Source organism: Chiloscyllium plagiosum, chromosome 13 (assembly GCF_004010195.1).
Source record: "Chiloscyllium plagiosum isolate BGI_BamShark_2017 chromosome 13, ASM401019v2, whole genome shotgun sequence".
Classification (NCBI taxonomy): Eukaryota; Metazoa; Chordata; class Chondrichthyes; order Orectolobiformes; family Hemiscylliidae; genus Chiloscyllium; species Chiloscyllium plagiosum.
Genome location: NC_057722.1, coordinates 3927699 through 3934920, shown reverse-complemented (window position 1 = coordinate 3934920; position 7222 = coordinate 3927699). Strand labels below are relative to the sequence as shown.

General features: G+C 41.6%; 1 protein-coding gene across 1 annotated transcript in view; it reads left to right on the top strand.

Moving 5' to 3' along the window:
- The window catches only part of LOC122555687 (alpha-1,4-N-acetylglucosaminyltransferase-like), a 25137-nt gene that overhangs the window by 16158 nt on the left and 1757 nt on the right, over window positions 1–7222 (top strand). The gene's annotated exons all lie outside the window — the stretch shown is intronic.

Sequence of the window (7222 nt, the reverse complement as noted above, 5' to 3'; positions counted from 1 at the left end):
TTTTAAATTTATTGTAAGGGGAGGGATCTGTAGTTTTCCACGATTCCCTTCTCTAGCCCATACAATAGAGTCTATCTCTCTCTCCACATCCTCTGTCAACATTGCCGTTTGTACAACTAATTCTTTTTCCTGAATTCCAATCTCCAGTCCTAAAAGGATAATTAAGTCTCTCCCCAGTAAGTTACTTCCTATATCAGGGATATACAGCAGTTCCCCTGTGACCCTATCCTTAGGACCTTCTATCATCATAGGTTCAAATACTGGAACAGTAAATCCTTCCCCTTTTACCCCTGAAACAGTAATTGATCGTGTTGACATTCCTACCTTCTTTGGTTTAAAATTCAGCGATGACCGTGCTGCCCCCGTATCTACGAGGAAGACTGCCTCTTCCCTACAGGGTCCCATCTTCAAGTTTATCAAGGGTTCCTGGTGGGCCCCCGAGGGCAGGAACCCCTGACACCCCTATTCTTCATCATAATTCATAAGTGGAATTGCCCTTTCTTCCCTTTGTAGATCAGGACACTCCTGCTTAAAATGCCCTATCTTTACACAATAATAGCATCTTGCCTGTGGAGACTTCCATCTCTGCCCCTGTCGCCCAAACCCTCTATCAAATGCTCCCCCTTGTCCTCTCCCTCTCCCCTTTCCTCTCTGTCCTACATGCTGCCACCTGTCACTCCGGTTGCTCACTATTGGTTCCATTCTCCCCTTAATTACCTCATCAACCGTAGCTACCATCATTTTCGCCTTCTGTTTTTGTCTCATCCTCCCTCTTTACAAACACTTTCTGTGCCTCTCTCAACAATTCATCTAATGGTTTTTCACTCCACCCTTCTATCTTCTGTATCTTTCTCTGTATGTCTGGCCATGCTTTTGTCACAAAATGTACTTTCAAAAGACCCTGTGCCACTGCGTCCTCAGGGTTCATTCCAGAATATTTCCGCATTGAGTGCCTTAATCTTTGCAGGCAAGCTGAGGGTGTCTCATCTTTCTCCTGTCTAACTTCAAAGGCTTTAGTCAAATTCTGTGACTTTGGAACTGCCTCTCTTATTCCTTTTTAGAATCAGGTCTTTCAATTCCCTCATTTCTTCTCTTTGCTCCGGGTTTTGGTTTTCCCACTGGGGGTCTTTGAGAGGAAACGTCACACCTCCCTGTCCAGCATCCCCATCTTTTAATGTCCCATATTTTAATGGCAGCTCCCCGTATAAGTCCCCTTTCCTCCCCAGTAAATAGTATATTCAAAATAGACATTAACTCAGCCCAGGTATACAGACTGGGCCCCAGAAATTGATCAATTTGTTCAGACAACACCACCGGATCTTCAACCAGGACCTTCATTTCCTTTTTATATGTTCTGACCTCCCCACTAGTGAGGGGGGCACTTACAAACCCAATCTCTTTGTCCCCTATGGGTACCTCCCGAAGGAGATAAGTCGTTACGTTCTTCCCCTTTTTTCTTTTTTTTAAAGAAATATTGCAATATTTCTTGCTCCCCATAACTTCAAACACCAGTTCATCAATTCATGCTTGACTAACCTTTAAAGCCTGTTCCTAACTTATAAATATATTTATATATTTACGTTCATTTCTTCAGTATTTAATAGTTAAAATGCAAAATGCATACAGTTCCCAATTTTGCAATTCACTGTAATTACCCAGTTTTAGTCCTTTAATTTAGATCCAAAATTAGTTTTCTTAAATAGTCCTGACCGATCATTGCTCAATTACAATACTATAGGTCGTAAAATAATCAGAGCTGCCTTAAAAGAATTTGTCTACTCAAGTTTTAAAAAAAAACTTCTAATGCATGAACAATGGCTGAATCCAAGGTCACAGATATTAACCATAGAATTTTGTTTTTACTACAATCTAATGTTGAACTGAAACTTCAACTGTCCTCCATAAATCGCTTTTATGTAAAGATAAAAGAGATTAATTAGAAACTGATAGTAAGGCAGTCATGATCTGTACAAAGAACAGGAGTTATCATTCTTTTTTTTTCTTCATAATCTCGATAGAATCCTTAACCTTAAAAGAAATCATGTTAAGTTTCCATAATAAAAATCAGATTCAAAACAGTCCTGGAACTCAAGCTCCAGGGAATAAAACACAAACATTCAATCACCAACAAACAAATGTTCACTCAAAACAAAGTCTTCGTCCGATCTGTACTTTGGCCAGAAGAAAGCGGGATGAAGAATGGATTCCTTAGTCCAGACAAAGCAACAATATTTAATCATCTTTCTCCCTTGTACAAGTATTATTTTGCCAATTTCCACAACATCCTGCCCAAAGGACTTTCTGGAGGTATGTTGTAAGGGACCCCGCCTCCATTTCCATTGTCTTTTCTTTACTTTGTTTCCCCTGAGGCTTTTTCCTTACCCACAGCACAATCCATATTGAGTTCCTTCGTTAGTCCCTTATTAACTACTAAAACTCAATCCCGGCCACCAAGGCAATACTTAAAAGTCAATTTTCTTACCTTGGTCTGTGCACAGAGTTGCCTGGCCCCTTTCTGCTGTATTGTCTATTAACCTCCTTTCACTGTCTGATTCAGATGTCTCTCTTGTAGGATTCACACCAGTCACCCAAGGGAGCAGACCAAACCGGGACACGAATCCGCTCCTCAATGGGGAACGGGACGCGTCTTCCCAGTGTCCAAGGCCAGCCACTCCCCCCGGTGATGGAAGAAAATTCCGGACACGAGCCCCCAATTGTGAGAAACAAAAGCTCACTCACTTTAATAATTTCAGTCCGAGACCAAATATCTGAAACAGTGTCGTTTATTTGTACACTTGCAAGTGGGTGCCATGTCTAATTTGAAACTTTATTGCTGGAACAGCACAGCAGGTCAGGCAGCATCCAGGGAACAGGAGATTCGACGTTTCGGGCACAGGCCCTTCTTCAGGGCCTGTGCCCGAAACGTCGAATCTCCTGTTCCCTGGATGCTGCCTGACCTGCTGTGCTGTTCCAGCAATAAAGTTTCAACTTTGATCTCCAGCATCTGCAGACCTCACTTTCTCCGCCATGTCTAATGCCAGGTAAGGCAATGACAAATGCACACTAAATCCAACAAACTCTCAAAATTTATACAGTTTGAATCCCCATTTTTTTTCTTATTTCATTGTTTGCCCCCATCCTCCGCTTACGTCACTCATTTCCTTAAGACTGATCCCACAACTTCTGTTTATCTGGCCTTGTCCGTGACAAATGCCTATCTCTGGCCCCCCATAAGGTCGTTTGACGTCATCCCATCCTTTGCTTACCATTATCTGCTCCCTCCATCTGCGCTGCCCCTCACAGCATCTTATCACTAAGCCCTTTTAATTGGGGTTTGTTCCTGTGTCTCTGTACAAGTGGGAAACAGATGTTTTTCCTGTTTGCCCATACATCCACCATTGTTCTGTAATCATGTCTCATGCTAACATACCATTTTTTTTAGCTGAATATATATATTTCCTCATTCTTGTTCTGTATCAGAATTTATAGTTGCAGAAATAACATTAATTCATCTATATCCCACAATGTATTGTTGCAGTTATACAGGGCCTTGGTGAGGCCGTATTTAGAATATTGTGTGCAGTTTTGGTCTCCTTTTCTCCTCTTGCTCTCGAGGGAGTGCAGCGAAGATTTCCCAGGCTGATTCTAGGGATGGTGGGACTGACAGATGAGGACAGATTGACTAGGTTAGGATTGTTTTTGCTGGAGTTCAGACAAATGAGGGGGGGGGGGAGGGGAGAGGGGAGATCTCAAAGAGGCTTAAAATTCTAACCGGATGAGGTGGATGCAGCAAGGATGTTCCCGATGGTGGGTGTGTTCAGAACCATGGGTTACCATCTAGGATTTCGGGTGGACCAGTTAGGACAGAGATGAGTAGATATTTCTTCACCCAAGGAGTGGTGAGCCTATAGAATTAATTACCACAGGAAGTAGTTGGTGCCAAAATGGTGAATGTATTGAAGAGGTGGCTAGATATAGCACTTGGGGCGCATTGGATCAAAGGTGATGGGGAGAGAGCAGGATTAGACTATTGAGTTTGATGATCAGCCATGATCGGGATGAATGGTGGAGCAGGGCTGAATGGCCTCCTCCTGTACCTGTCCTCTGTTTTCCATTCGTTCCCTGACTCATCCTCTTGGCTGTTCATTTGAGTGGAATATCCTACTATCTGTTCATTTTTTTTTTTTAGTTTACTCTCCTAATTTCTCCTTTCTTTTGCCTTTTTCTAAACTATCCTCCTCTTCTATGCTGCCACTAAACTTGGTAAGCCTGTACATCTTGTTTCCATAATTTGATGCCACCCTGTGCCTTTTACATTAATCATAGTGATTGTCATTCCCACTGTAGGAGTGTTTTTCGCTGACAGGGAATGAAGATTCAGGAGGCAGGCAGAACGCAGACAAGTGGAAATTGTTTATTCGTGCAGAAACTAGTTAAAACAGGGAGAGGGCCAAAGGATCTTCCCTGAATCTGGTCTCGATGTATGAACTCGGTTATTCACTTAATCTTTGGCTTAGGTCAGAAGATAAATCGATGACACACTCTAACTTGTGTAGTAGAAAGCAGTATTTTTTTTATACATTTCTGTATCACAATGGTCACATACAATGTTGTTACAGCTCTTCCCTCCAAATCCATACACCCAATCCTGTAAAACACCTGATCAGTGGTGGGCATCCCTATGGTGAGCCCCAACCTGATCGCATGATGTTTAACAGACGCTATAATCTCTGGTCCTTGGGATCTTGCCATACACCGTATTCGTTCACATTCCAAACTTAACGGTCACAGTCCCTCGGTCTTGTTTCAGGCTGGCTTATATCTTAAGGACAGCTTGGATTCTATTATTCACAGTATTACATTCAATTATTTCTCTGATATTTCCCTCTATCCTAGTTGCTGTAAGATTTGTAATGTTGATTGCTGTTATAAAGTTAATTATAAAATGTTAGTCATACAACTATTTGTACTTCAACATTTCGTGGAAATGGGTTGGGAACAATCAGGGAATTTTCCTAAAGCTAGTTGACTTCATATCTAGGTTGAAGTGCTCTTCCTTTAATACTTTTATTAAGCTTTGGTTATATGTGTATATTTATGTTGAAACCTACCCCTATGATTCTAAAAAATCTTTAACTAGATTATATTGTTTTTTTAATGCTCTGAGTAACTTGAAAGAAACACCAACTTTAGCTGTCATTCTGATTAGTAGCTTAGGGAGTTAATAGGCTACATGTGGCATTTACTGGGACGATTATTCTTCCATTAATGAAGGTCAAGGTTGGTGACTTATCTGTACGCCAGGATGTTCTTATCAAAAACTGTCTGCAATGGTATTCTTATGGCTTTGGAGAGGTCTATTCAAAGGTGTTGTTTTCTTTAATCAAAGACTGGAACAGACTGTTTGTCATGTTTAACTCCCCTCAGCCATCTTGTGTTTTAATTCTAAGGCAGGCTGCCTCTTTTTGTTTGCTGACCATTCTGCATGAGCCAACATAGGCCACTCTATTCTGGACAGGTGTAGGCCACCCCTACACCCACAGTCTTATTTCTGTGAGAAACAAAGCTCACGCACTTCAATAATTTCAGCCCGAGACAAGATCTGAATCAGTAGTGTCATTTATTTTACCCTTGCAAGAGGGTGCGATGTCCACTGTCTACAAGGCAGGGACATACACACACTAAATTCAATGAATACACGATATTTATGTAATTTGGTTCTTTTTTTATCCCATTGCTCCTCCCCCGTTTACATCTCCCACTTCTCTAAGACCGGCACCCATTACTCCTGTTTATCTCTTGCCTTATCTGGCCTTGTCTGTGACAAAATGCTTATTTCTGGCCTCATAAGGCCGTTTGACCACATCCTGCTGTGGCCCATTGTTAGGTATTATCTGCTCCCTCCATCTGTACCTTCCCCAACCATACTGATCCTTATGACCTTCTAATTGGGGTTTGTTCCTGTGTTTCTGTAAAAGTGGGAAACAGATGCTTATAACTACTGCTTCTGCAAGCATATCAGGCTTAACCTACATCCTCACAGCACCTTATCTATTTGTCTGTAACATCTACCATTGTTTTGCAGTCACGTTTCATTCTTGCATACAATTTTAGTTCATACAAAAACAATTATATATTTCCTCCACATAGTTTACATTCTTGTTGATTCAGCTCTTAGTTGAAACAATTACACACTGGTGTGAGTTCATTTACCTTGCATAAGTAATTATAATTGCAGAAGTAACACTACCTACATCCCACAATTTCCCCTTTTTCTTTAATTACCATTTGTTATCTTCTGCATTTTTCTTTTAAGCATCGCCCCCAAAATTCGCAAGCATCATTCCAGAGATTTCATCTATCTTCGTCTCACTCATCCCCTCGTTATTTAGTCGATAAAGTTCCTCTGCCTGATTCCCTTTTAGGGGCATCTGTTTCATCAAGGCTGTTTCAATCAGTCTCTGGGTGAGCCCTCGTATACAGGGTATGACACAACAGCCAATGGCCACCAATATCCTGACTACTACTATCAGGGAAGTAAGGATGGAAACCATCCACCCCCTTCAATTTTCCAAAGCATGATTCAAGCCATCCTGTGAGAGATGTGTCTACTCCTGAATTCTCAGCCAGTTCCTCTGCTAAGTAGTCAATCCCCTTAAGGCCCGAGTAATTGAACCATCAGGCGCAGTGTTTTTCGGAATAAAGGTACAACAACCTCCTCCTAACATCACACACGCACACCCTTTTTCTGCTAAAATCGTATCAAGGGCCATTCTGTTTTCCCATGCCATCCTACTTGTCGCATCAAGCTGTTCTGATATTCCTTTACCGCATCTCTTGTGTAATTTATAAATCACTGTTGATTATAGAAAATGTAATTTATCCAATCTACATTTTTATTAATTGTTACCCACCAAAAGAGAGCTGACTTAAAGCCTGCTGCAATCTGGTTGCGAGCCTTGAACTCATCAGGTATCCTCCTAGGGACTACTACCGAATCGAGATAAATCCTGTCATCGAAAGAGGTGTCTAACAGTAATCTTTTATCCCTACCTTTTTTCCCTACTATCTTTTCCTTCTCAAATGCCAGGGTAAATGGAATTGCCAATTGTACAATTGCACATATCCCTCTCCAATCCGGAGGTAGTGTGGGTCTCAATATTTTGCCTCCACAGTACCACCACAGATCCGCTCGGGGAACCTTTAGATCTGAGTAGTTCCC